General features: G+C 40.3%; 3 pseudogenes; all 3 read right to left on the bottom strand.

Annotated features, from left to right (window-relative positions):
• Nucleotides 1-60: 60 nt before the first annotated feature.
• Nucleotides 61-7,339, bottom strand: LOC143882712 (UDP-glycosyltransferase 91C1 pseudogene; annotated as a pseudogene).
• A 4,744-nt stretch (nucleotides 7,340-12,083) lies between these two features.
• LOC143882711 (UDP-glycosyltransferase 91C1 pseudogene) lies at nucleotides 12,084-13,496 on the bottom strand (annotated as a pseudogene).
• Nucleotides 13,497-20,282: 6,786 nt separating this feature from the next.
• LOC143882818 (UDP-glycosyltransferase 91C1 pseudogene) lies at nucleotides 20,283-22,503 on the bottom strand (annotated as a pseudogene).
• Nucleotides 22,504-27,878: the final 5,375 nt, after the last annotated feature.

Here is a 27,878-nt window from a genome sequence, read left to right as displayed (position 1 = left end):
CGGCTTATTGAGACAAACATGTCTATCCGTCTTGGAGGAGACTTACACAGAACAAGTAAATCACGAACATGATGACAACCTATGTTGGCTTCTATGGTCTTTGAGATATTGAACAAAACCATCAATATATCGACCATGGATCTCGCTTTCAGCAGCAAATATCTCTCTTACAGCTCTTGCTTTGGATCTAAACTCCTCACCCTCATCTTCCACCATTACCAACTTCAATGTCTTGGCAATGTCTTTGCGTGTGAAAGAGCCATCATTCTCGTTCCTCGGCACCTCTAGACCAATCTTCTTCTCTTCGATCTGCCGAGAATTCAACGATTGGTCCTCTATCATGGGCAAGAGAATAAGAGGCTTCCCGAACCCAAGACCCTCGATGATTGAGCTCCAACCACCATGGCTGAAGAAACCTCCAATTGACGGGTGTGCCAATAACCTAACCTGGGGGACCCAATCCTTACAAACAAGTCCACTGCCCTTGGTTCGATCCTCAAACCCCATGGGTAGTATCTGTTAGAGTAATTAGGTCAAGCAAGATGTTGCTTGAAGCATTACACCCAAGGTATCTATTTTGGAATACCAAGTTTGTTGCCTCCAGCCCCTATATATAGAGATACACTAGGGTTTTAATAGGTTAGTGGGCTCTAGCCCAAGTAGGCCCACTACACCGGTCCACTATCTTATTGGGCTTATATTAGAACATATATGGGTTATATTATATACCCAACAATCTCCTCCTATGTTCTACATATAGCACAATCCAATAGATAGTTAATGTGATGTCCAAACAAAATTATTGAATCATCCATATCAACATATGGTCTATATCATAAAAGATCTGTAATCCAACTGAAAACATGAATCCTTTTATGACAAACCAAGAGTTTTAAATATACAACAAGCTAAACTCAACCAAAAGGTAGTTTCACATATAAGTGAACCCCACTGATCTTAGATGAATTCATTCATGAGGTATGATTCTCATCGAGATCTAAAATAAAGTTCCACAAAAAAGTGAACTCTATACATACTGAAATGTAAGCATAGTCTTTATGACTTTAGAAGATTTACTCATCAAGTAAGTCATCTTCATCAAAGTCCAAATCAAGACAAGCTCCTCCTTTTCACCAATCCCTGTGAATTACCAAAGATGGATTTCATGAAAATGAATCCAATCATCTGTGTAAAACACTAAAGTATCTAGTTCTACCTGAAGAAGAACTTAGTACAATTCCATAATTCACGAAAGTATCTAGTTCTACCTGAAGAAGAACTTAGTACAATTCAAAATGGCTGAAAAAGTATCAGTATCACTCTCACCATAAGCATCATTGTCAAGTTTCAATAAAGAACAAGACCTAAACAGCTTCTTTTGCAAATAACCATTCCTAATTGTCAAGTTTCATTAAAGAACAAGACCAAATAGTTTCCTTTGCAAAGAACCATTTCATGTTTCTTTTTGGAATGTTACAGTCATCTTATCCATATTTGAGTTAAGCTGTATCATCAAGTTTGGAATGTACAACCTTTCCCAAAAAGGACATGTCATCAAATGTGGAATGACACAAAACAACTGTAAACATCGTCGAAACATATCAATTGCTTATCTTGGCCAAAAGGGAGATTCAAATATTCAAAATAACATGGATGTAGGTTAAGTCCTGTCTATATAGACTTTAACCCCATCTCCCCCACAGTTTTGAATATTCAATCTTTGGTCAGCCCCTATATGAGAGCATCGGCCATATTATCCTTCGATTTCGTATCAATCAAAGTGATAATCTCGTGTTCTTGAGATAATTTGGCATGGTATTTTCAGCCTAAGATGTCTCCTCTTACCATTAAAGAGTGAGATCTTCACAATCGTAATTGTAGCTTGATTATCACAGAACACACTTAAGGAACTAATCCTTAACTGGGTCAGTGGAATGTCCATAACCATAATCAAAATCTTTAGCTCCTCTGCTTTCATTTGCAACGGAAGCTAGAGCATAAAGTTCCAATTCGACTTCCACACAACAGCAGTAGATTTGCTGTCCCCTGATTCTGATCCCCATGATTCATCAGAATATTCTTCCACGATAAGTGGATGACCACCATAGTTTTGAGCATACTCTGGAGTACATGAAAGGTATCTCATCAGCCTCATAAGGGCATCTCTATGCTCATGGCCAGCATTGCTAGTAAAATGACTCAGCATGCCAACTATAAAGGCTATGTCTGGCCTAGTGCAACACAAACATGAGACGACCAATCAGTTTAGAATAATCTAACTGGCTCACACTGTCTCTTCCTTAGAGATCAGCTTCTTGGTATAATCAAAATTGTGTCTCAATCGGTTTGCACTCACTGCATCCTCAAAAAAGGAAAGTAGTTGTTCAAATAATGGGCTAGGCCAATGGTGATTTCCTGCCTTTCAAAAAACTGACTTTCATACCAAGAATGATGTTAACAATACCCAAGTCTTTTTATGTCGAAGTCTTTACCCAAGGGTAGTTTCACATTTCTCATCACAGAAAGAGATTGGAAAGAAGAATCAACATCTACATACAAACAAATAAGCATGACCTTATTCGACACAAAACGATAGTAAAGGCATTTATCCGAGTTATATGTCAGAAACCCAAAGCTCTTTACTTCTTTGCCAAATTTCTGATGTCACAATTTATGTTCTTGATTAAGACCATAACAAACTTTGTATAATCACATACAAATATCTACTTGCAGCCCGTAGTCTTAGCCCCTTTTGGCAAATCGACTAGCTGCAAAGTTAGATTTTCTAACAGAGAGCTCATTTCCTCATGAATGGCTTCTGCCCACAATATAGAGTCCGTAGATCTCATCACGTCCTGATAGGATGATGGATCATTCTCCAATTGGTACGTCACAAAGTCCTCACCAAATTCTTAGGTACTTTATCACATGGAGGAGTATATAGAGATTTAGGATGTGATTTGCAGTCAAAGCTGCCTCTCCCCAAATGCAACTAGGCATGCCAGCTAACATTAACATGGAGTTTAACATTGAAGTTAACGTCGTGTTCTTACACTCAGCTATGCCATTTGATTGAGGCGAGAGAGATGAGCAGTAGTTTCAAGGATTACGCCCTGAGAGGCACATAATTCCTTGAACCCTGTCAATGTGTATCTTCTCCTTCTCTATCACTCCTAACACTCACACTTCTCAAATATAATTGACATATATAATGGTATCTTATGAGTATTAGTAAATTAGACCATTTTCTGATAGTGCACATGTCCCAATCGGTTGTGTAACAACTTAGGAGCAATTAGCGATGAATTATCCTAACTAACAGTCTCATTATCTAAACTCAAATCAAACATACCATCTATCAGATATGCACAATCAAAATAGGATGAGTTAACAATTAAAGTTACTCTACCACACATAAATGAAGTACATATGCCAGCATAGTCTAAAAGACTAATAGAAATTAAGTTCTTTTGAAGAGCAAGAACTGCTTTAACAATTTTTAAAGTTAGTATTTATCCTGAAGAAATGACTAAGTTCGCAGTACCAGTGTGAGTAATCTCTGCCTCTGCTCCACTAGCCACTGTAACGGTCTCTTTCGCGGCAACAAGTGGCTCCTGTATCTAACCACCAATCTGAAGAAGGACTGGCCTTACCGTTGCCCAACATAGCAACAAAACTCTTAGGCTCAGTCTTACCCACCATCATATGAGCTTCCTTCTGTGGTGTGTCAGATTTAGACTGGTTAGGTTGCCTACAATTTGCCGCAAAGTGATCACATTTTCCACAGTTGTGGCACTTGCCCTTCTTTTCTGGAAGATAGGCTTTTTGGCCTCCAACTTGGGATTGTCACTTTTAGGTGACTTGGATTTTCAAGGAAATTTCTTGGGATTTGTTACCGCGTTAGCAGCAGATTGTTGCTGTCTAACCATCTCCAAGTTATTCCTGGCTCGAGTCTCATTTTCGATTCGAATGAATCGTTTGAGATCATCTAGTCCCACTTGCACATTTTTCCTATACATTTCATTTTTAAAAGAATGCCATTGAGATTCATCAACTTCTTCATTCGTGTCAGCAAAGGTACTCAAAACGGTGTAAAAATAATTCATATATTTTAGACCGAATTGAGTCTTTCACTTCCATGAATTAAACTCAGATCCACCAAAGGATTGAAGTTTGACCATCTCAAAGGGAATAGTAGTATTTTCCATTTTAAGCTAACTACAAAAGTAAATATGGAAAGAGTGCACCTAATTTGTGTATCGCGAAAGCCGAAGCCAAATGGGTGAACCAAATCGCGTACCAAATCCAAATCCAACAGCCAAGGTGAAACCCTTCGGCAACAGATAACCACCAAGGTAATAACCCAAACCCAACTGACAACTATTGGGATTTACAGGGGGTGAACCAGAGAATAAAGAAACAGCCAAGGCCAAACCCGAGGCATTTAGGCTCATGCAAGAACTGGTGGCGAACCAAACAGATTCAAAAGAACCAAAACTGTCAACAAAACTGGTTGTAGAGAACTGGTCTAAAACCAGTTTCACAAACGGAACCAGTTGTAAAGTCTGAGAAAACTAGTTCCAAAAAAAAAAAAAAAAAAAAAAAAAAAAACCGGCCACAAATGCCGCGAAGGTAACCAGTTAGAAGCCGGCGGCTTGCATCAGTTGACAGCAATTTTCTTGCGAGATGACTGAATCAATCAACGGTTATAGGTTTCGCGCATAAACCAGTTTCCAAATCGCAAAAATAGTTATACAAACTGATTTCTCGCTCTTGTGCTCCAAATATCTCATAAAACCCTCATAGGCACAGAATATCCCAGAAGGTGATATCGCACACAGCTGATATGGCGTATAGATATCCTGTCCAAACATGTGACAAATATCTCTGGTTCGAACCAAATAGCTCCAATAGACCAATCCACCAAGGGGATTCGGCTCCAACAAGAAACGTTTCCATGAGCCGAATTCAAGAGACGATGCTCAACAATCAGCCGGCGGCAACCCCAACAGACAACGACGAGTGCTAACCGGCGGCGTGCCCAACGGAAAATGGCAGAAAATCCGGCAAGAGAATCGGCCACAAGAATTAGGCCCAAAGAGGGTTCGGTCACAATTTTACCCAAACAAGGTTTGATCCAAGTCGTGACGCCTACTCGGATTCAACCTTCACCATGAGAGAGAGAACACCTGCAACTTGCTTCAATCACAAATAGGGTTTCAACCATCAAAGTGAATCCAAGTTCCAAAAACAGATGGCGCAGGGATATCAAAATAGATAGGGCCAAAGATTTCGTCTCCAAAGAAATGAGAACCCAAATCTGGTTCAGATACAAAGCTAATATCTCTGTTTTCCTTTGACCCAATAGCCTCTGCAGATGTGGGAATTTTGTTGGAGTCAAACCCACACCCAAAACAGAAATTCTTGAGGGAGTTTTAAACCCAAATCTTGCATAGTGAAGACAAGTTCTGATATTCTAGAAAGAAAGGGTATGGTGGGTTGTGCAGGTAGGGAGGAAAGAGAGAGTTAGCCCCAAAAAATTATGCAAAAAAAAAATACCGATTCTTCTTGTTGGGTTACCACCAACAATTCAGCCCAAAACCACTTACTGAATATTGCAGACGGTCAACCCTTCTTCCCAACCGACATACACATTGCAAACGGTAAATCCCTCTTCCAACGAGTGAGACAACCCACAATAGTGTGTGGCAAACGGCGACTGTCATTGAAGCAGAAAAAGAATGGAATCCCATCAAGATGCTTGCCCAATAAGCAAAAGCAGGAATTCCGATTGGTTTTCCCCCTCCTAAGACGAGAGAGAGAGAGAGAAATCAAATGAAAGATAAAGGGGGCAGACGTACTCTTTTCCTCCCTGATTCCATCAATGGAATTAACGCACGTCAAAAAACAATGGAAGAAACCCATGTCAATTCGATTTTGTTTCTGTGTGAAACGTGAATCCAATCCGAGAGATAGAGTCTTCTAATCAGACGAATAAAAATTAGGGTTCATGATGCTTCAAGATTGTTAGAGTAATTAGGTCAAGCAAGATGTTGCTTGAAGCATTACACCCAAGGTATCTATTTTGGAATACCAAGTTTGTTGCCTCCAGCCCCTATATATAGAGATACACTAGGGTTTTAATAGGTTAGTGGGCTCTAGCCCAAGTAGGCCCACTACACCGGTCCACTATCTTATTGGGCTTATATTAGAACATATATGGGTTATATTATATACCCAACAGTATCTCCTCGCCCACGTCAGGTGGAGTCCGGAGTGCCCAAACAAAGGGCAATCCTGATAGCTCTAACCCAAAGGCTATTTCGTGCACTTGTTCTATACTAAATATTAGTTGACTTCCAAATGCAACATAAACTACAGACCCTTGCAATTGTTGGTCTAACCACTCGCCCTCTGCCCATTTCTCATGCCCACTCGTATCTTCTTGTATTGAAGGAGGGAGCAGACCCACTGGAAGAATCGGTTTATGGAGTAACTCGCTAAGAAGATTAAACCACTCCGGTTCGAATTCGGTGCAGCTACGTAGGGCCACAATGTCACACCCTTGGAGTGTAGAATAGAACCGGTAATTTATAGACACACCAGAAGCATCTTTTCTAGTGGTAGCCTCAAAATTTCCATTAGCCTCATAGGGCCGGAATATCACTTTAGAAGGGAATGGGACCCATGGAGGAACCACAGTTAATTGATCTGGCGATGTACGGTTGTCTATCATCTTGGGCGATGGTGGGCCCATGAACCCACAAGATGCAGCACTAAATGTGCCGAAGAAGGCACATGATAGCTTCAACTTAGCAGCCACACGGGAGACCCAATATGGAAAGGCATCATATATAATCCAATCTGGGGTTGGGGATGCATGTTCAAGGAACACTGACAAAGGTCCCTCTAGCTCGTCCAGTGTCTTGAACAGGTAGTGGGTCTCGGCTAGTGGAATGTCTCTGGTGGCCTCAGCACCTTCGGGCAGGCCCTCAACGTGAGGCAAGGGAAGCTCTACTAGATTTATGTTGGAGGATAAATGTGGAGGGATGTCTGGAAGCCTTGAGATATTTTTGGGGGTGGAAATGAAGGAGATACGGTGACCCCTTTTGGCCAAGCACATGGAGAACTCTAGAAAAGGCAATATGTGACCAAAGGCTAACGATGGGAACATAACAAGGTGAAGCACTTCTTCGTCTTCTTCTTCACCCTTCATTGTGAAGATGGAATGATGAAGACAAGGATGGGAGGCACTGAGTAACGAATAGATGTGACGACCCCTTTTGGCTTGAAGGCTTGGAGATCCGTGAGAATGGAATGCAACTCTGTATAAAATTTGTGTGTGTGTGTGTGTGTGTGTGTGAGAGAGAGAGAGAGAGAGAGAGAGAGAGAGAGAGTACCCACATTAATTGTAGGGGGAACATGGGAACGTAATCGGCGCAAATCATATGGTGGGCCACACCTTTGCAACAGACTAGTCAAATGATCCTAATCCATTGATCAAGGTGGGTTTGACCAGTGAGTCAGCCACTCATAAATGGTAGGGGGCACATGGGAACGTAATCGGCCCAAATAATATGGTGGGCAACACCTTGGCAACAGACTAGTCAAATGATCCTAATCCTTTGATCAAGGTGGATTTGACCAGTGAGTCAGCCACTCATTAATTGTATGGGGCTGGTCAGCCACGCCTTCAGGAGACCAACTACACACATTAATTGTAGTGGGTCTCTGTATAAAATGTGAGAACGGAATGCAAGACTCTTTATAAAATGTGTGTGTATGTGTGTGTGTGAGAGAGAGACTAACCATTAATTGGAGGGGGCACATGGGAACGTATTAGGCGCAAATCATATGGTGGGCCACACCTTGGCAACAGACTGGTCAAATGATCGTAATCCATTGATCAAGGTGGTTAGACCAGTGAGTCAGCCACTCATTAATTGTATGGGCCAGTCAGCCACACCTTTAAGTAGGGCTGCAACTCGGGTCGGGCAGGTCAGGTTTTGAAGAACCAAACCTTACCCGAGTATCTCGGGTCGGGCCTTTTTACGTTGACGCAATTTTTTAAGAAAAATTCTTGTTTGGCAAGGCAACTCAACTCATAGAAGTAGAAAAACTCAAGCATGGCAAACTTATTAGTGCATTAACTAATAACTAGTCCAAAGAGAATAAATTGATGCATTACCAAATGAAAATGATTAAACTCATATGAGATAAACAACAAACTATTTAGTGCATTAACTATTTAGTTGAAACTTGAAACCCTAGAGCTAAAGTGGGGAAACGTACAGAAGATAGAAAGAGTCCCTGTGATTGTATGCGTGCGTGAGTTTTACTTTTTAAGTTTTCACTTTTTAAGTAACAAAGTTTTAGAGAAAAAAATACATACTTTAACTCGAATAACTCGGGTCGGGTTGGGTTGGACCCCTTCAAACCTGGCTCGACCCGAGATTCATGCGGGCTTTTGGATCGTAGACCCGGCTCGACCTGAAACCCCAGAAACATGAACCCAACCCAAGCTTTTTTCAGGTCAGGTCGATGCAGGCCTGGTTTTACCCGACCCAAGTTGCAGCCCTACCTTTAAGAGACCCACTACACACATTAAATTATAGGGGGCCCAAAGAGGATAGCTTCTATAGGCCGTTGTTAAGGATTGATATTTCCGAATGTGTAAGACCAAGCAGCGCTAGAAGTGATATTCTCACCACCTTAATATTCTCAACACCTTCTCGAATACTTAATATTTTGACCACCTTCTCGAATACTTTAACCTCTTTTCCTTATAAGCTAATAAGTTCGCTCCGAGTATTTACCCAACCGCCCCCTTCAACTGTTGATAATACAAGTAAATTTGGGTATGTTTTCATTGCGCGGGTTGCACAAAGTCTCGCTTGTCATTGGAATTTCGAATGCCAATGAATATTGATTCCTTTTTTCATTGCCAATATTGCCTTAAAGTTCCATTTGACTGCCCAAAATGTTCTAGAAATTATCATTGCTTGTCTGCACATATGGCATTATTGTCTCCTCTACTCATCTTCCAACTAAATTCTACCCAAATGATAAATTTTTGATAGAAGAATAGTGGAAAAGGTCATCTCTCTCTCTCTCTCTCTCTTGATAGAAGAATAGTGGAAAAGGTCCTCTCTCTCTCTCTCTCTCTCTCTCTCTCTCTCTCTCTCTCTCTCTCTCTCTCTCTCTCTCTCTCTCGTCATTCTCTTTTTTGGTAATGACACCCCAATTTTTCCACTGGCCTCCAAGAGAACAGCCGCACAACCAAACATTACGTACCATTGTCTGTTATTCTAAACATTACTTTAGTGATCTCAATTGATCTTTGGCATTAAAAATCAAAGAAAATTTTAAATTTAATGAGATGGGTTTGATGTACCTTTCACCATGGCTGCCGTTTTGAAGCTTGTATTCCAACGATCCTTCAAACTTTTCCAGGCATAAAGATGACTCGGAAACGCCCCTTTGCTCCTCTTTCCTCTCCAATGCCCTAGGCTTAATGGGAAGCCTCTCTCAAGTAAAACTCTCTCTCATAATGAGTTCTCAAGTTGGGAAGGTAGAAAGAGGGACCAAGGGTCTCATTATATAAACAAAAGCTCTCATAGAACTTTTCTTTATGCCCAAACTCGTTTGTCTATTTTCACACAATTTGGAAAGTGTATTTGGGTTAACCTTCCTTCTCCAAACATTTCTAAACTTGAGTATTCAACCCAAAAATAAGAAAGATCACTTAATATGCAAAGCCACACTAATGTCAGCAACTTTAAACATGGAAACCATGTTATAGAATGCCTAACTAAGAGAAACCTTAAGTTTGGAAAGTCTAAATTATGGAAAACATCCAACACTGTTAGCTCAGATAGTAATAGAATAAGAAGTCAAAAGGGAGGAGACAAGCATTTGATTTGTTTAGAAGAATAGTGATAAGTAGTGTTTGGTTGCGTGGCAATTCTTTCGAAGAGTAGTGGAAAAAGTAGGGGTGTCATTATCAGAAAAACAGAGTGAAGAGAGACAAAAAGAAAAGACAAGACCTCTTCCACTATTCTTCAACCAAAAATTTAACATTTTGGTAGAATATGGTTGGAAGATGAGTAAAGGGGAGATTAGTGCCACATGGGCACCAAGTGTGCAAACAAGCAATGATGATGTCTAGAATATGTTGGGGAGTCAAATAGAACTTCAATGCAATATTAGCAACCAAACAAGGACATTCATTGGCATTTGAAATTCCAATGAATGCCAGGCGTTTGTGCAACAAAAATGGAAGAAGAAGTCAATGTGGAGAGATGCATTGGATTTGCCTGGAATTACACGCTGGAAAAAGTAGTGTTTGGTTGCATGATATAGACTTGGAGAGAATGAGAATAAGGGGTTTCAATGCTCAAGAGACATCACATGGAGTTTAATGCTCTATATTGGCAACCAAATGCCAAATTTTGCTGATGTGGCACCCAAATACCAATCAAAATCCCTAAGCCTCCCTGGCTTTTTGTGCAACCAAACACACGGCTCTTGTGTCACTCTCTAAATCTCCTTCTCTTCCTCGATTATTTTTCTCTCTAACCATCTCCTCTATATTCTCAAACTCATTTCTTTTTCCTCTTCTACACGTCAACTATCTTCTCTTTGTTACTCAACTCTCGCAGGACTTCTATAGCGGTGACAATCTTACCAAGATCAATTAGAGATGGTATGAGTTTTTTTTCCCGCCCACCTATTGCAATCTTCAATTCATAGAAGAAATACCCTCAGGTGACGGAAGGGAGAGGAAAGCTCAAAGACACATTACTCCTGGGGTTGTAGTGATGCATGTGCATCTCGCACTTTCATGAGATCAACGGTCAAGGTCGTCATAGCCTTAAGCGGATCGTCCAGGACCTTCAGATTGGATGATTTCGGACGTCGCCTAAATCAACGGCTCATGTTAATTACTACACTAGAAGAAAATTAAGAGTTTTACTTTTGGTAGAATTTTTGGAGAAATTTTAGGAAAAGTAGAGATTTTAGAGATTAGTTTAATCGTCCAAGTAGAGAGAGTTTTTAGGGAGTTGAGTTTTATTAGGTCGTTTAAAGAAAAGATGAAAAGTTGGAATTTTTTTAGGGGTAGAGTTGAACGAGAGTTTTTATGGATTCTTTTGTTTCCTTTTTTTCTAGTTTGAGTAGAATTAGGAAGTCTAGATTGTATGGCACCCATGTAATCGTTTTTAGATATCTATGAATGAATTGAATTTTTGTTGCCTCATTACTGCTAGCCGGAAAAGACCCGTTTCCGCAAGCCATCTGCTGCTTGAATGAATGAATGATAGTCATATCCTTTATATCTCATTTTCATCTATTTGTTCCAAAATCAGCCCTTGAGTGCTCCATGCTTCAGCCGAACTACATCAAATCCCATGATTTTAAGCACCTTGGAGCCAAAGCTTTCAATCTTATAACCCTCTAATTCTAGCACCCTTTTGCAGCCGACTCTACCTCCACAACAGTCCAAAAAAACACTTAATACCCAGCCCAATAGGACCATAAGCTTCAGCGCCCATTCGTCCCTTTGCCAAACATATTTCCCTTTACATCTTAAATAATCCTCCTTAATTCACACATAGGATTCCTTAGATTTGTATTAGTTTCTAGTCTCTTTTAGACCCTTTCAAGTGCCCCTTTTCTTCCCTTCTCTTTAAACCTTTACCTTTTCCAAGTTCTCTATTAAAGCTTCCGCAACCAACATCGAGTATTAGAGCTATAGGCTATACGCTCCTGCGTTATGTAGGCCCTGTTGTCATCGAACGCCCATACGAAAAAAAATTCAAGTCGCGTATCTGGTTTCTTCTTTGAGAGAATCCTTATCATACTGACTCGAGTAAGATACATGTTCTTCTGAACTTCCAATGATATCATAATGGAATCTTGCAAGTGATGGCAGTGAAAAGGGAAACATATGGTGTTGGAAAACAAATCCATGTTCTAGAGAAATTCATTGCTTTATTTTATTAATATTAGATAATGTAAGGAAAGACATATTGTCACTATATTAAGAGGACAGGATTACAACTTTCAGACCATGGATCTCACTTTCAGCACCAAATATTTCTATGGTCTTTGAGATATTGAACAAAACCATCAATATATCGACCATGGATCTCACTTTCAGCACCAAATATTTCTATAACTCCTCTTGCTTTGGCTTTAATCTCCTCCCCCTCAGCTTCCAACATTACCAATTTTAATGTCTCGGCAATGTCATTCCGTGTGAAAGACCCATCACTTTCATTCCTCGGCACCTCTACGCCAATCCTCTTCTCTTCCATCACCCGAGTATTCAACATTTGGTCCCCTATCATGGGTAAGAGAATAAGAGGCTTCCCAAACCCAAGACCCTCAATGACTGAGCCCCAACCCCCATGGCAGAAGAATCCTCCAATTGACAGGTGCGCCAACAACTTAAGCTGAGGGACCCAACCCTTGCAAACAACTCCACGGCCCTTGGTTCGATCCTCAAACCCCATAGGTAGCATCTCGTCGCCCATGTCGAGTGGACTCCGGAGTGCCCAAATGAAGGGCAATCCTGATTGCTCTACCCCAAAGGCTATTTCGTGCACTTGTTCTATATTAAATATATGCTGGCTTCCAAATGCAACATAAACTACGGACCCAGGCCTTTGTTGGTCTAGCCATTGGCCTTCTACCCAAAGGCTATTTCCTGCACTTGTATCTTCTTGTATTGAAGGAGGGAATAGACCCAACGGAATAACCGTTTTCTGGAATAACTCGCCCAGGATACTTAACCAATCCGGTTCGAATTCGGTGCAGCTACGTATAGCCATAAGGTCACACCCTTGGAGTGTGGAAAAGTACCTGTCAACGGGAGACACACCCGAAGCATCTTCTTTGGGGGTCCCCTGAAAAGCAGCTCTAGCCTCATGGGGCCGATACACTACTTTAGAAGGGAATGGGACCCATGGAGGTACCACAGTTAGTTGCTCTGGTGTTGTACGCTTCTCTTTGAACGGCATCATCGTGGGTGGTGGGCCACTGAATCCACACGTGGTCGCATTACACAGGCCCAAGAAGGCACATGGAAGGTTGAACTTAGTAGCTACTCGTTTGACCCAATAGGGGAACATATCATAGATAATCCAATCTGGAGTTGGGGATGCATGCTCAAGGAACACTGAAAAAGGTCCCTCGAGTCCGTCCAGTGCCTTGAATAGGTACTGTTCCATGGCCAATGGAATGTCTCTTGTGGCCTCGGCATTTTCCGGCAGGCCGTTGATCTGAGGGAAGGGAAGTTCCACTAAATTTATCTTGGGAGATAAATTTAGAGGGATGTTTGGGAGTCTAGCAATGTTTTTAGGGGTAGAAATGAAAGAGATACGGTGACCCCTTTTGGCTAACCACTTGGAGAGCTCTAGAAAGGGTATAATGTGACCAAATGCTAAGGATGGGAACATAACAAGGTGAAGCTCTTCTTTTTCAACACCTTTCATGGTAAAGGAGATGGATTGACAAAGACAGGAGTGGGAGACAATGAAGGAGAAATAGATGCGATGACCAATTTTGGTGAATACAAGTCTATATATTTCATATCTAAACGCTTGGAAAGATCCGAGTGTGTGTTAAAAAACTTGTAAATTTTGAAAGGCAACAGAAGTTACAGAAGGCACATGCGCATGTAATCCGCGGAAATTCTATGGTGGGCCAAATCTTGGCAATGGACTAGTCAAATGATCGTAATCCTTTGATTAGGTGGGTTAGACCGGCTGGTCAGCCACATCTTGACCATGATCAGCTCTACACATTAATTGTAGCGGTCCAAACGGAATCTATTTTCGAGATGCGTGTCACACCATAAATGATATTAGGTAGTGAAATCACCGGGGGTTGCGGGCCTTGTGGCTTCCCAACTTGTACAACTTTACTACACATGTTTTGAGATTTCTTTGACAAACCATGGGAAGTCGATTTAAGATATATGTGGGTCGATTTATCACTGCCCTTTGATTATTTGGGTCAAATATGATGTTCGGCCACATGTTGAACATAGGGCAGCTACGAACATTAAATTGTATGGGCCCAAACGGAGGACTTTCATAGGCTACTGTGCAATTTGTAAAAACTGAATAATAGGGCCAGCTTAAGTATTACTATTTTCTATTCCTCTTATTGTGAAGCGCACTCAAACATTAATGTAGCCCATATGGGAGTCTTAAATATTGTGAAATCAAAATATCCCCGTATTCAATTTTTTTTTTGTGAGTGTCATTTTTAAAGAGTAGGCTACTATATTGGCACTACCATGTTTTAATAAGGATCAATTACCAATGGGGGACAAAAATTAGGTGGAATTATCAACAGGCCCATACTTTTTAGAAATTATCAACGAGGGACAAAAGAGGTCTTGTCATTAAAAGCTGGACAAAAATGCCATTTTCTTAAGCAACATGTTTTGCTTTTCCACTTTTCCCTCTTCCCTCATCTTTCCCTCTTTCTTTTTTTACTTTTTCATTTTCAACTTTTTTTTTTTTTACCTTACCAGTCATCTTCTTCATCATTTAGCCACAATTGGAGGCAGGAAAACTCAAAATTTTGAAACGTTAGTTCATTTCCATCTGTCTCTCAATATCTAGGTTTTGTTTTTCATTTGTTTTAGGGTTTTGCATTTCTCCTTCTCCCTTTCAATGGAGGATGAGGAAGATGAATCGTACGGTAGAAAGAAAAAAACGTGAAAATGAACGAGTGAAAAAAAAACATGAAGTAAAAACGTGATCATAAGGGACTTGATAAACTCATTCGGAATTTGGTAACCCCATTTTGATACTGGATAACCCCAACCCCAAAGACTTGAAAACCCCTTCCAAAACTCCAGTACCCTTGGGCAATTTTAAGGGCCTTGATAAGCCCATTCGTAAATTGGTAACTCCATTTTGATGCTAGATAACCCCAATCCCAAATACTTGAAAACCCCCTTCCAAAACTCTAGTATCCTCGGCCAATTTTCAGGGACTTGATAAGCCCATTCAGAAATTGGTAACCCCAATTTGATACTTGATAAGCCCATTCAGAAATTGATAACCCCATTTTTTATACTAGATAACCCCAATCCCAGAGACTTGAAAACCCCCTTCCAAAACTCTAGTACCTTTGGCCAATTTTTAGGGACTTGATCACCCCATTCGGAAATTGGTGTCCCCATTTTTTATACTAGATAACCCCAATCCTAGAGACTTGAAAACCCTCTTCCAAAACTCCAATACCCTCAGCCAATTTTCAAGCACTTGATAAGCCCATTCAAAAATTGGTAACCCTACTTTTGAGAGTTACTAACCCCCTTCCAGAGAGTTGATAAACTCCTTCTGCTACAAAACCCCCTGCCTATAGCAACTCTTCTAATGGCATTATAATTCTGCTCATGATAGAAATAACAAAATAAATGGATGTTGCTTTCATTAAATGTGCTTCATGTATTACATCCCAATTTGTGTATTAGAAAAAAAAAATTAAGTAAATCAAAAAATGTGTAGCCACCCATTCATGTATTACATCAACTTTTTCTTATACAACCACTTGTCTTCCAAAAAAGTGAGTGAAGCCATCCATGCATTATCTCTAGAACTCACCCTAAAAAACAAATCGCTTAAATCCTAAACAAGATAAATCAGAAACAGAGGAATTAAAAATAGTGCAAAACCCTAAAAAAAAAAAAAAACCTAAATACAAAGAGATAGATGGTAAGAACTCAACATTTAAGTTTTCAAGATTCGCCAGCAACAATGGTGGCCGAACAAGGAAGAAGATGAGTAGTAGGGTAAAAAATAAAAAAGGTGATAATGGAAAAGTAAAAGAAGAGGGAAGAAGGAGAAAACAAGGTCAAAACGTGTTATAAACGCCAAAGGGTATTTTCGTCCAGCTTTTACTGACAAGACCTCTTTTGTCCCCCTTGATAATTTTTGAAAAGCATGGGTCCTGTTGATAATTTTGCCTAATGTTTGTTCCCCATTGGTAATTGGTCCTTTTAATAATTGCGAAAACTCGGCTTGTCCTTTTTTATATAATGGGCTTTTAGAATTTAATGGGAATTGTAATTGATAACTGTATAAAAAAGAAAAGACAAGCCGGGTTTGTACAATTATTAAAGGGCGCTACTAGCCAGTTTCGCAGAAAGCCATTTTACACCTGGCTTTTGCATGTGATGCCAGCCGCACATGTTGACTATACGGCAATTTTATCTTAATTAATTCATCTGCCATGGCCGTCATCACATGTAAATGCCGGGTGCGAAATGGCTTTCCGCGAAAGTGGCTAGCAAATCCCATTATTAAAACATGGTAGTGGCAATATCTGTAGCCCAAAAATATTGTAGTAATTAACAATTTGAGAATGACTACCTAAAATGTCATTTTTACCTTCAATGGTACATGTAATTTTTCAGTTCTACACAGGGGATGAATGTGAAATTAAGACCGTTGATCTTGAAGTGCATCATGAGGCAACCCAAGTGTTTTTAACTGATCCTTAATGGATCAAGGTGCTTTCAATGGCATTCGGATAGACTTATGTTTTCTGTTTAGATCAATAGATTTGACTACATATAGGAGGCAAAAGTAATGATTAATTCTGTTTAGATCAATAGATTTGACTACATATAGGAGGCAAAAGTAATGATTAATATATCAAGGGTCGTGTGTGTTGAGAAAATCAACCGGTCAAATCCAATCTTTAGCATTTGGTCACATAATACCCTTCTCTCCAGCTCTCTCTATTATTGTAGTCACTATTTACTCTCTTATATTCAACAAAATTTTGTAAATAATCAAGTTATATTTAATAACAATAAAATTTAGGGAAATGTTACCAGGGCACTCCTCACTTTATGAGGGCACTCCTCACTTTATTAAAAAGTAAGGTATGGCCCGTACCATAGGATGATCCAAACCGTCCATTAGATGGGCCACAACCTAAATAGCTTGTGTCACAAAAATCATTTCAATAGGTTGATTCTAACCCTCTGATCTATAGCGGTTAGGTCAACCCTCTAACATTCAGATCAGACGGTTAGGATCAACCTATGGAAAGTATTTTTGGGGCACAACCTATATAGGCTGTGGCCCATCTAATGGATGGTTTGGTTCATCCTATGGTAGGTTTGGTTCATCCTATGGTAGGGCCCATACCGTACTTTTAATAAAGTGAGGAGTGCCCTCATCAAAATACAGTAGTGTGATAACATTACCCAAAATTTAATGGTTCTATATAAATTCATGTCTACTTTGAACATCAAGCTTCATGTACAAAATTTTACATAGAATCAGATGATAACAAATATATTTACCTGGCTTGCCTATCAAGCGTCGGGTGAATTAAATATTTTTTGAAAAATGCCAAATGGAGACGGTCTTTTTTCTTTTTTTTTTGAAATGATTTGGGGACTGTCTTTTTCCGTCACCTTATTTTTTACAAACAAACATTTTTGTCCCTTTATTTTTTTTATTTTTTTTAACAAATAGCCCCGGTTATAATTCGTCGTTAGCATTGACTTTAGCTATGGTCACTACCATCGCCCATGTATGATGGAGATTGGAAAGGTACAAATTTGTCGTAATAAATGTTATCCCCACTATTATATTTTGATGAGCGCACTCCTCACTTAATTAAAAGTACGGTATGGCCCCACCATAGGATGATCCAAACCGTCCATTAGATGGGCCACAGCCTAAATAGGTTGTGCCCCAAAAAGCATTTCCATAGGTTGATCCTAACCCTCTATAGATCGGAGGGTTAGGATCAACCTATGGAAATGATTTTTGGGATACAACCTATGTATAGACCTGGCAAAAGTGACCCGTGCCCGCGGGTCGACCCGGCCCACCCGCAAATTTGCGGGCACGGGTCTAAGTTTCCGTGACCCGTCAAAAACCAACCCGCGGGTGACCCAACCCGCAAAAACACGGGTCGGGTCGGGTCGGGTCAACCCGCGGGCACCCGCATTTTTACAGTATTTTTTAATCTTTTTGAGAATGTTATCATCACTGCTGTTTGTTTTTTATGAGTAACTCCTCACTTTATAAAAAGTACGGTATGTCCTGCACCGTAGGATTATCCAAAGTTCCAAACCGTCCATTAGATGGGCCATACCCTAAATAGGTTATGCCCCAAAATTATTTCCATCGGTTGATTCTAACCCTCCGATCTATAGAGGGTTAGGATCAACCCTCTAACATTCAGATTGGAGGGATAGGATCATCCTATGGAAATGATTTTTGGAGCATAACCTATTTAGGCTATGGCCCAACTAATGGACGGTTTGGATCATCCTATGGTGTGGGCCATACATAAAGTGAGAGTGCCCAGTAGTGTTGATAACATTTAAATGTGGTTTTTATTTTATTAGAATTTGCTATCAAGCTTCTCCTTTGTCAATTTCTCGGCAAGTGGCCTTTGTGTATGCAAAGATGCGCGCATCCAAATGTTGCTAAACTGTTCCTAGAAAATATGTAAAAAAGTAATCATTACACCACAAAAAGTAAATTAGCTAAATTATAAAGTTTTGAATGAAAAATTACCTAGAAAGGGTTATAAAATTTAAAATTACGAAAAAAATACCAAATCACATATTGGAGGTTATGACAATTACGGGCAAATAGAGGCTGTCAAATCAAATTAATTATTACAATCCCATATTTCCGGCATATTTGCGGGTGACCCGTGGGTTGACCCGGCCCACCCGCGGGCCGCGCGGGTCACGTAAATTTTGACCCGCCAAAATGCGGGTCATTTTCTCACCCGACCCGTGGACCCGCACCCGCATCACCCGCAGGTTGACCCGCCCCGACCCACCCGTTTGCCAGGTCTACCTATGTAGGTTGTGGCCCATCTAATGGACGGTTTGGATCATCCTATGGTGAGGCCATACCGTACCTTTAATAAAGTGAAACTGTCCTCATCAAAATACGGTAGTGCGGATAACATTTCCCTAAAATTAACTATTAGCAACGGTTTTATTTGTAGCAGTGGATTTGTGCCGTCTCTAATAAAGTCCATATTTTTTTTACTGAACGGCAAATAACTGGCCACCCGTTCATATGTAAAGGGTGGAGAGCAAAAATATCAACCACCTTGATTTTTTATCAAGGTAAAAGTTGAAAAAAGGGTTCATGTTGGATCAAAAATCAAAGGGGAGAGAATGAGAGATTCTTCTCTCTCTGCCCTTGGTGGTGGACGGTCGGCCACCATATAAAAACTCACATAGAAGAGTAGAAGACCAAAATAGCTAATTTAGGTCCCACCTTTTTCAAGTAAACATAGTGATCTTACCTAAAATTGGTGGAGGAAGTTTGAATATTTGAATATGGTTGTTACTTAAAAAGACTAGTAATTGTTTTTTTCACTTAAAAGTGTAAAAATCCAATAGCAATGAGCTTGCTTATCGTATCCACTTTGACAAAAGCATTGCTATTTATTTCATACACAACAGAAACAGAAGCATTCATAAACAAGTAAATCAGGAAGATGATGACAAACCATGTTCGATTCTATGGTCTTTGAGATATTGAACAAAACCATCAATATATCGACCATGGATCTCACTTGCTTATCGTATCCACTTTGACAAAAGCATTGCTATTTATTTCATACACAACCGAAACAGAAGCATTCATAAACAAGTAAATCAGGAAGATGATGACAAACCATGTTCGATTCTATGGTCTTTGAGATATTGAACAAAACCATCAATATATCGACCATGGATCTCACTTGCTTATCGTATCCACTTTGACAATAGCATTGCTATTTATTTCATACACAACAGAAACAGAAGCATTCATAAACAAGTAAATCAGGAAGATGATGACAAACCATGTTCGATTCTATGGTCTTTGAGATATTGAACAAAACCATCAATATATCGACCATGGATCTCACTTGCTTATCGTATCCACTTTGACAATAGCATTGCTATTTATTTCATACACAACAGAAACAGAAGCATTCATAAACAAGTAAATCAGGAAGATGATGACAAACCATGTTCGATTCTATGGTCTTTGAGATATTGAACAAAACCATCAATATATCGACCATGGATCTCACTTGCTTATCGTATCCACTTTGACAATAGCATTGCTATTTATTTCATACACAACAGAAACAGAAGCATTCATAAACAAGTAAATCGGGAAGATGATGACAAACCATGTTCGATTCTATGGTCTTTGAGATATTGAACAAAACCATCAATATATCGACCATGGATCTCACTTGCTTATCGTATCCACTTTGACAAAAGCATTGCTATTTATTTCATACACAACAGAAACAGAAGCATTCATAAACAAGTAAATCAGGAAGATGATGACAAACCATGTTCGATTCTATGGTCTTTGAGATATTGAACAAAACCATCAATATATCGACCATGGATCTCACTTGCTTATCGTATCCACTTTGACAATAGCATTGCTATTTATTTCATACACAACAGAAACAGAAGCATTCATAAACAAGTAAATCAGGAAGATGATGACAAACCATGTTCGATTCTATGGTCTTTGAGATAACAAAACCATCAATATATCGACCATGGATCTCACTTGCTTATCGTATCCACTTTGACAATAGCATTGCTATTTATTTCATACACAACAGAAACAGAAGCATTCATAAACAAGTAAATCAGGAAGATGATGACAAACCATGTTCGATTCTATGGTCTTTGAGATAACAAAACCATCAATATATCGACCATGGATCTCACTTGCTTATCGTATCCACTTTGACAATAGCATTGCTATTTATTTCATACACAACAGAAACAGAAGCATTCATAAACAAGTAAATCAGGAAGATGATGACAAACCATGTTCGATTCTATGGTCTTTGAGATATTGAACAAAACCATCAATATATTGACCATGGATCTCACTTGCTTATCGTATCCACTTTGACAATAGCATTGCTATTTATTTCATACACAACAGAAACAGAAGCATTCATAAACAAGTAAATCAGGAAGATGATGACAAACCATGTTCGATTCTATGGTCTTTGAGATATTGAACAAAACCATCAATATATCGACCATGGATCTCACTTTCAGCAGCAAATATTTCTCTAATTGCACTTGCTTTCACTTTAATCTCCTCACCCTCACCTTCCAACATTACCAACTTTAATGTCTGGGCAATGTCATTCCGCGTAAAAGCCCCGTCGCTTTCGTTCCTAGGCACCTCTACACCAATCTTCTTCTCTTCGATCAGCCGAGTATTCAATATTTGGTCCCCTATCATGGATAAGAGAATAAGTGGCTTACCAAACCCAAGACCCTCAATGACTGAACCCCAACCACCATGGCAGAAGAAACCTCCAATTGATGGGTGTGCCAATAACTTAAGCTGAGGGACCCAACCCTTGCAAACAACTCCTCGGCCCTTGGTTCGATCCTCGAACCCAATCGGAAGCATCTCCTCGCCCACGTCGGGTGGAATGCGGAGTGCCCAAATGAAAGGCAATCCTGATAGCTCTAACCCAAAGGCTATTTCGTGCACTTGTTCTATACTAAATGGTACCTGACTTCCAAATGCAACATAAACTACGGACCCTGGAATTTGTTGGTCTAGCCACTTGCCCTCCTCTACCCACTTCTCATGCCCACTTGTATCTTCTTGTATTGAAGAAGGAAATAGACCCAGTGGAATAACAGGTTTCTGGTATAACTCGCCAAGGATACCTAACCAATCCGGCTCGAATTCGGTGCAACTACGTATAGCAATAAGGTCACCCCCCATGAGTGTGGAAATGAACCTATAAACAGGAGACACACCCGAAGCATCTTCTTTTATGCGAGCTGTCTCAAAAGCTGTTCTAGCCTCATAGGGCCGATATACCACTTTAGAAGGGAATGTGATCCATGGAGGTAACATAGTTAGTTGCTCTGGTGATGTACGCATCTCTTTCAAGGGTGGTGGTGGGCCATTGAATCCAATAGTGGCAGCACTAAACAGGCCCAAGAAGGCACATGGCACCTTGAATTTAGCACCTACTCGATTGACCCAATAGGGGTACATATCATAAATAATCCAATCTGGAGTTGGGGATGCATGTTCAAGGAAAACTGAAAAAGGTCCCTCTAGTCCATCCAGTGCCTTGAATAGGTACTCTTCCTTGTCCTGTGGAATGTCTCTGGTGGCCTCAGCATTTTCCGGTAGGCCATCTACGTGAGGGAAGGGAAGCTCCACTAGATTTATCTTGGGGGATAGCTCTGGAGGGATTTTTGGAAGCCTAGCGATGTTTTTAGTGGTAGAAATGAAGGAGATACGGTGACCCCTTTTGGCTAACCACTTGGAGAGCTCTAGAAAGGGTATCATGTGACCAAAGGCTAACCATGGGAGCATGACAAGGTGAAGCTCTTCTTCTTCTTCACCTTTCATGGTGAAGGAGATGGGATGGCAAAGACAATGATGGGAGATACTGGAGGACAAATAGATGAGTTGACCCCTATTTGGTGAATGCCTACATACCTCTGAGAATGGAATAAAAGGCTATATATAAACGCTAGGAGTCTTCCGAGTGTGTTAAAAAACTTTAAATTTTGAAAGGCAACTGAAGGCACATGCCGCACGTAATAAGAGGAGATCCTATGGTACGCCAAATCTTAGCAACTGACTAGTCAAATGATCGTAATTAGGGCTGCAACTTGAACCCGACCCGCATCGACCCAACCCGAAAATAGCCTGGGTGGGTTGAGGTTTCTTGGGTTTTGGGTCGGGTAGGGTTTAGGTTTCCAAAACCTGGATGAATCTCGGGTCGAGCAGGGTTTGAAGGGGCCCGTCCCGACCCGACCCGAGTTGCTTAAATTAGCGTTTTTTTTTCCTTTAAACTTCAAGGGCTAAAAAGTAGATATAAGGGAAAATTACATTTACACCCCCTCTAGTTTCTAACACATCCACTTCTACCCCTATAGTTTAAAACTTGACAACTACACCCCACGTGGTTTCAATTTGTGTAAGATAGACCCCCTCAATTGAAGTCCACAGATTGAAGGGTTAGGATGATCCGATGAAGCTGATTTTTTAAGCACACCCTATCTATGTCAGGGCCCATCAAATGAACGCTTTGGATCATCCAAACAATGTGGGCCCACTGTGTTTTTGGTAGTTTTTGGATTCGGGTGTGGGCCCACATTGTTTGGATGATCCAAACCGTTCATTTGATGAGCCTTGACATAGATAGAGTGTGCCCAAAAAATCAGCTCCATCGGATCATCCTAATCCTTCAATCTGTGGACGAACCGTCAACTGAGGGGGCCTACCTCATACAAATTGAAACTACAGGGGGTGTAGTTGTCACGTTTTAAACTATAGGGGTAGAAGTGGATGTGTCGAAAACTAGAGGGGGTGTAAAGTGTAATAAACGATTGAACGAAAGGTCGAGAGCCACGCACACGCCTCTTTCCCTCTTCTCTTCATTCCCCCTTTAGCCCTAGGGTTTCAAGAGGAGAGAAAATAGAAAAGGACCATTACAGAAAAAAAAGACTATTACAAAAAAGTTCAATGACAAGTATTTTTCCTCTCGAGAAGACGTTGAGTGAGTTTACTTTCCTTACATAGCCTACTGAAGACATCCAGTATGTTTAACTTCACTGCATGGCTTGTAATCTCGTTCTTTTTTTGGTTTTTTATGGTGATATTCTTTGTGTCATTAAAGAATCAAATTCATTATTTATCTGTTATCTTTGCCCAATTGCTTATAATATTTATCTCATATGAGTATAATCATTTTCATTTGGTAATACATCAATTTCTCATTGGACTAGTTATTAGTCAATGCACTAAAGAGTTTGCCATGCTTAAGTTTTCTGCTTCTCTGAGTTCGAATTGCCTTAGCAAACAAGAGTTTTCCTTAAAAAATTGAGTCAATGTGAAAAAACCCGACTTGGCTCGAGAGTTATCATGGGTAGGGCCGGATTCGGAAATCGCGGGTTTTCCGAAAGAAAAAAAACCCGACCTGACCTAAGCCGAGATATTTCTTAGGTAGGGCTGGGTTCTTCAAAACCCCACCTGCCCGACCCGAATTGCAGCCCTAATTGTACCTCAAGGTTGATGGTCAAAGCCTCTACCATTGAGCTAAAGGCAGAAATGCTTAATCCCGGCAACATCTTGAACATAGGACTCTTCCACACATTAATTGTAGCCTGGTGGTGGTCAATATCTTGATCGTTAGGACAGCTAAAAACTGATAGCCTGATGGTCAGCGACATCTTGAACAGAGACAGGTGTACACGATAATTGTAGAGGGGGGGGGGGCAAAGGGAATCTAATTTCGAGATGTGTGTCACACCATAACAATACATCAATAATCCACCGTCCAACCAGATGAAGGGTCCTCGTCTGCCTCATTAATGATATTTTCCCCACCTTTTCTTGCATCTTCCCTCTTTTCCAGGATTTTGTTTGCGAATGACTCTTCCACCAATAACTTTGTCTTGAAATGCAGAAGGGTTTTGCTAAGGTGCATTGGAAATGATAACTCCAGGGCGATGATAAATTACATCGAAAAGCGCGTTAAAGTCTGACACATAATTCAAAGTTAAAAGGGCGCGAATTATCCTCCAGTGGGTGCGAATTTATCATCGCCCTAACTTTATCTTAGACTTTTTATTAAAACATGTGTAAATATCACGCCAATTTATCATCGCCCTAACTTTATCTATCTTAGACTTTTTATTAAAACATGTAAATACCATTTCCAATGCGCTTAAAATAGAACCCTGGAAGTAAGGTTGCAACCCTGGTTCTGCGGGTTTTTACGAAAAAACACAGATTTTCCACCTACACTCATTTTATTTTTACAATGTGTGAATGATTTGTCATTAAGCAAGGGACGAGTTTCTCTAAGCCATTCACTAACAGTCAACCTGCTCGTTTTTATGGTGATTGAATTAGAAGTCTAAGCAAATGAAGTAAGGGCCCGTTTGGATGAAGAGAAGATTTTGATTTGGAATTCTCACATTTGCAACCCTTTTTGCATTCACATTTGAATCCCAATTAAATCCTTGAATTTCCAATTCAGCGACTGACAAGGAAAAAAATCAGATTTTCAAATAAGCTGTGGAAATAAGAAATTGGAAATCCACAAATCTAGCAGCTTCCTTCACCCTCTTAGCTACTCAACCTCTCTCCTGCAGCAGGAATTATCCCCTTCCCTCTGTCTCCATCAACATGAGCTGCCAGATCAATTCATTTTGTACCGAAAACTCAATTCCAAATCCAAATACAAAATCTGAGGTATCCAAACGGGCCCTAAATGTTATCAGGGATGGTCATAAATATGGGTCCCCCTCACACCCATGCCCAAGTAGACCCGGCAAAAAGTGAGCCGGACCCGCGGGTCCACCCGGCCAATCAAAACTGGGCCGGGCCGGGCTGGGTGGACCCGCGGGCGCCCGTAGAGAAGTGCAAAGGTTTTATTTTCGCACCTTTTTGGCACTTTTTTTCCCGTAATTGTCATAACTTTTAGTTTTTCTATGTATTTGTTTCCGTCATTGTCATAACTTTTAGTTTTTCCATGTATTTTTTTTCCGTAATTGTCATATTTTACAACATTCTTTCAGTTTTTTCCGTAATTTTTCTACTTTGGTTCCATTTTCCTGTAATTTCTCATTTGAAACTTAGTACCCCATGATTATTATTTGTTGCTATTATTTGATGCTAGCCACCTTTTCACAAATCGTACTTCTGCCGATCTTTGCAATTTGCACCACGCCATAATAAGACAAATCTCTCAATCAATCAACATAAATGGTTGGCGAAGTTGGCTAGCAAATCCCTGTACAAATAAAAAAAATCTTTTAAAAAATATGTCAAAAATCCGGGTGATCTACGGGTCCGGGTCCAAGCTTAGTCACCCGTAAAATTTTCGACCCGGACCCATACGGGCCGGGTCAAAACCGGCCCGGCCGTTTGCCAGGTCTATGCCCAAGCAAATGAGTGGCATCCTTTCTGCTTTTTTTTTTCTTTTACACCCTCATATTCAATCTTAGTTGTGTATGTTAAGAGATAATCAAATTAACATCCACATCTTCCATCTTATCTATGTCTGTTTAAAGGTAATCATAGTATCAGCTTCTGGATTCTGTATTAGTTTGTGACTCCACTTTTCATACTGTATGCCCTTGATTTTCTTGTCAATCTGAGTTTCTCAAAAGAGCACTCAGACACCCTGTGTTAGGCCTGTTCGTTTGGGATTATGATAACCGATGGTGAGCCCTCAAACTGATTATTGGACTCAATTAATGTAATTTGAGTCTATTAATCGGTTTGGGCCGGGCTCACCATCGGTTGTCATAATCTCAAACAAACAAGGCCTTACTGTTATAAATATGAGATTATAGAGGATTACCTTTCTTATGTGTGAACAAGAACCCAAGATTGACTCCATGACCAGTCTCTTGGTGGCATGGGGCATGGAGCAATCTAGGATTCAGAGCCTTCATTTCCATAATTTCATTGTGAAATAAATTTTGCCTGTTGAGCATTCTTCCCCGTATACCAATGAGAATCACGAATGATTGTCGTCCTCCATGGAAAGATCTCATATGAATTGGTTTATAAAAAAATGTCATTTTATTATCTTTGAGAGTCGTACTTCTTCGTAAAATTTTCAAATTTCACTCTAGTCTCCAAAATTGTTTCATGGAATTCAAGATCTTCATCTGTCTATCATCACTGGACCTTTTTAACACCTACATTAATTCAAGTTTTAAAACTTGAATTAATGTCTTTCAGAACTTGGGCTAAGTTTCTTTCATCTTAGTCGGGTCTTTCTCAGATCACTTCAAAGCAAGCATTAAATGGCTGTGGTTACTCAATTCTTACCTATCTATAGTGGACTCGTCAAGTTTCCAAACTATAATCCGAGTGAATCTGGAACGATTCCTGATCAACATCTTAAAGAATATAAGTGACGGTGCCAAGTAATCCTATAGCCGGCGACAGGGGCGGAGCCAAGAATTTACAGTTGGGGGGGCCAGATTAGTTTACACTTGTCTGCTTTGGTCATTGGGGGGCCATGGCCACTAAACTAGCTTGGCATGCATGTATAGCCATGCACAATATAAAGGAATTTTCCAAGTCATGGGAGGGCCCTCAAGCTATATGTGCCTCCGCCCCTGGCTGGCGAATGTCAGTTGTGGCGTTTCACATCCATTCATCCTCTATACCAGGCCACTATATTCAATAGGACTAAATCCTCAGTGATGAGGAATAATCCAATGCAGGTCATTGTCATCATAATATAGCAAGGTTTGCCAATGTTGAATCCTGTAACTCCAACTCATCGGCGAAACACTCTTGGGACCAAATAGAAATTGCTGATTGTAATATCTTTCTCATTCTAATAAACCGGTAGGGGTCCCACCAAACCCCAAGCTTACCTATCAAAAAAATAAAAAAAATCCCAAATGCACGAGGTCTGGTGCACAGCGTCATGGTTTTTTTTCGAGCATTGCAATTCTTCACATTGATGTTTATTATAGTTTCTTATATGCAGATGAGATTTTTTTTCTTTGGAAGTTGTGTTGAATATGTTTTTGTTGATTAACTGCTACACCTCATCTATTCTTTAATCATCTACGGCTGCCAAAATAGACCTGGACAGGCTCTGCTCAAGCCAGGTCCGATTTCTAATTGGGCCTTGAAAGTATGTGAAGGCCAGAACCCAAGTCAGGCTGGGCCATATATTCTATTGGGCTGGTCTGGGCATTTAGCCTAGTAATCCATGCCCAACTCTGTCCTAAATTGGCCCAGTCGGATTGGCCCCTTGGGTTCCCAACCCGATTCCAGCCCTGTTTCTGGCACCATATAATTTCTCATAAA

This window comes from Tasmannia lanceolata, unplaced genomic scaffold, assembly GCF_043159265.1.
Source record: "Tasmannia lanceolata isolate RefF3 unplaced genomic scaffold, GAP_Taslan_0.1 ptg000008l, whole genome shotgun sequence".
NCBI classification, from domain to species: Eukaryota; Viridiplantae; Streptophyta; class Magnoliopsida; order Canellales; family Winteraceae; genus Tasmannia; species Tasmannia lanceolata.
The sequence above is the reverse complement of the archived record's forward strand: the minus strand, read 5'-3'. Positions and strand labels throughout refer to the sequence as shown.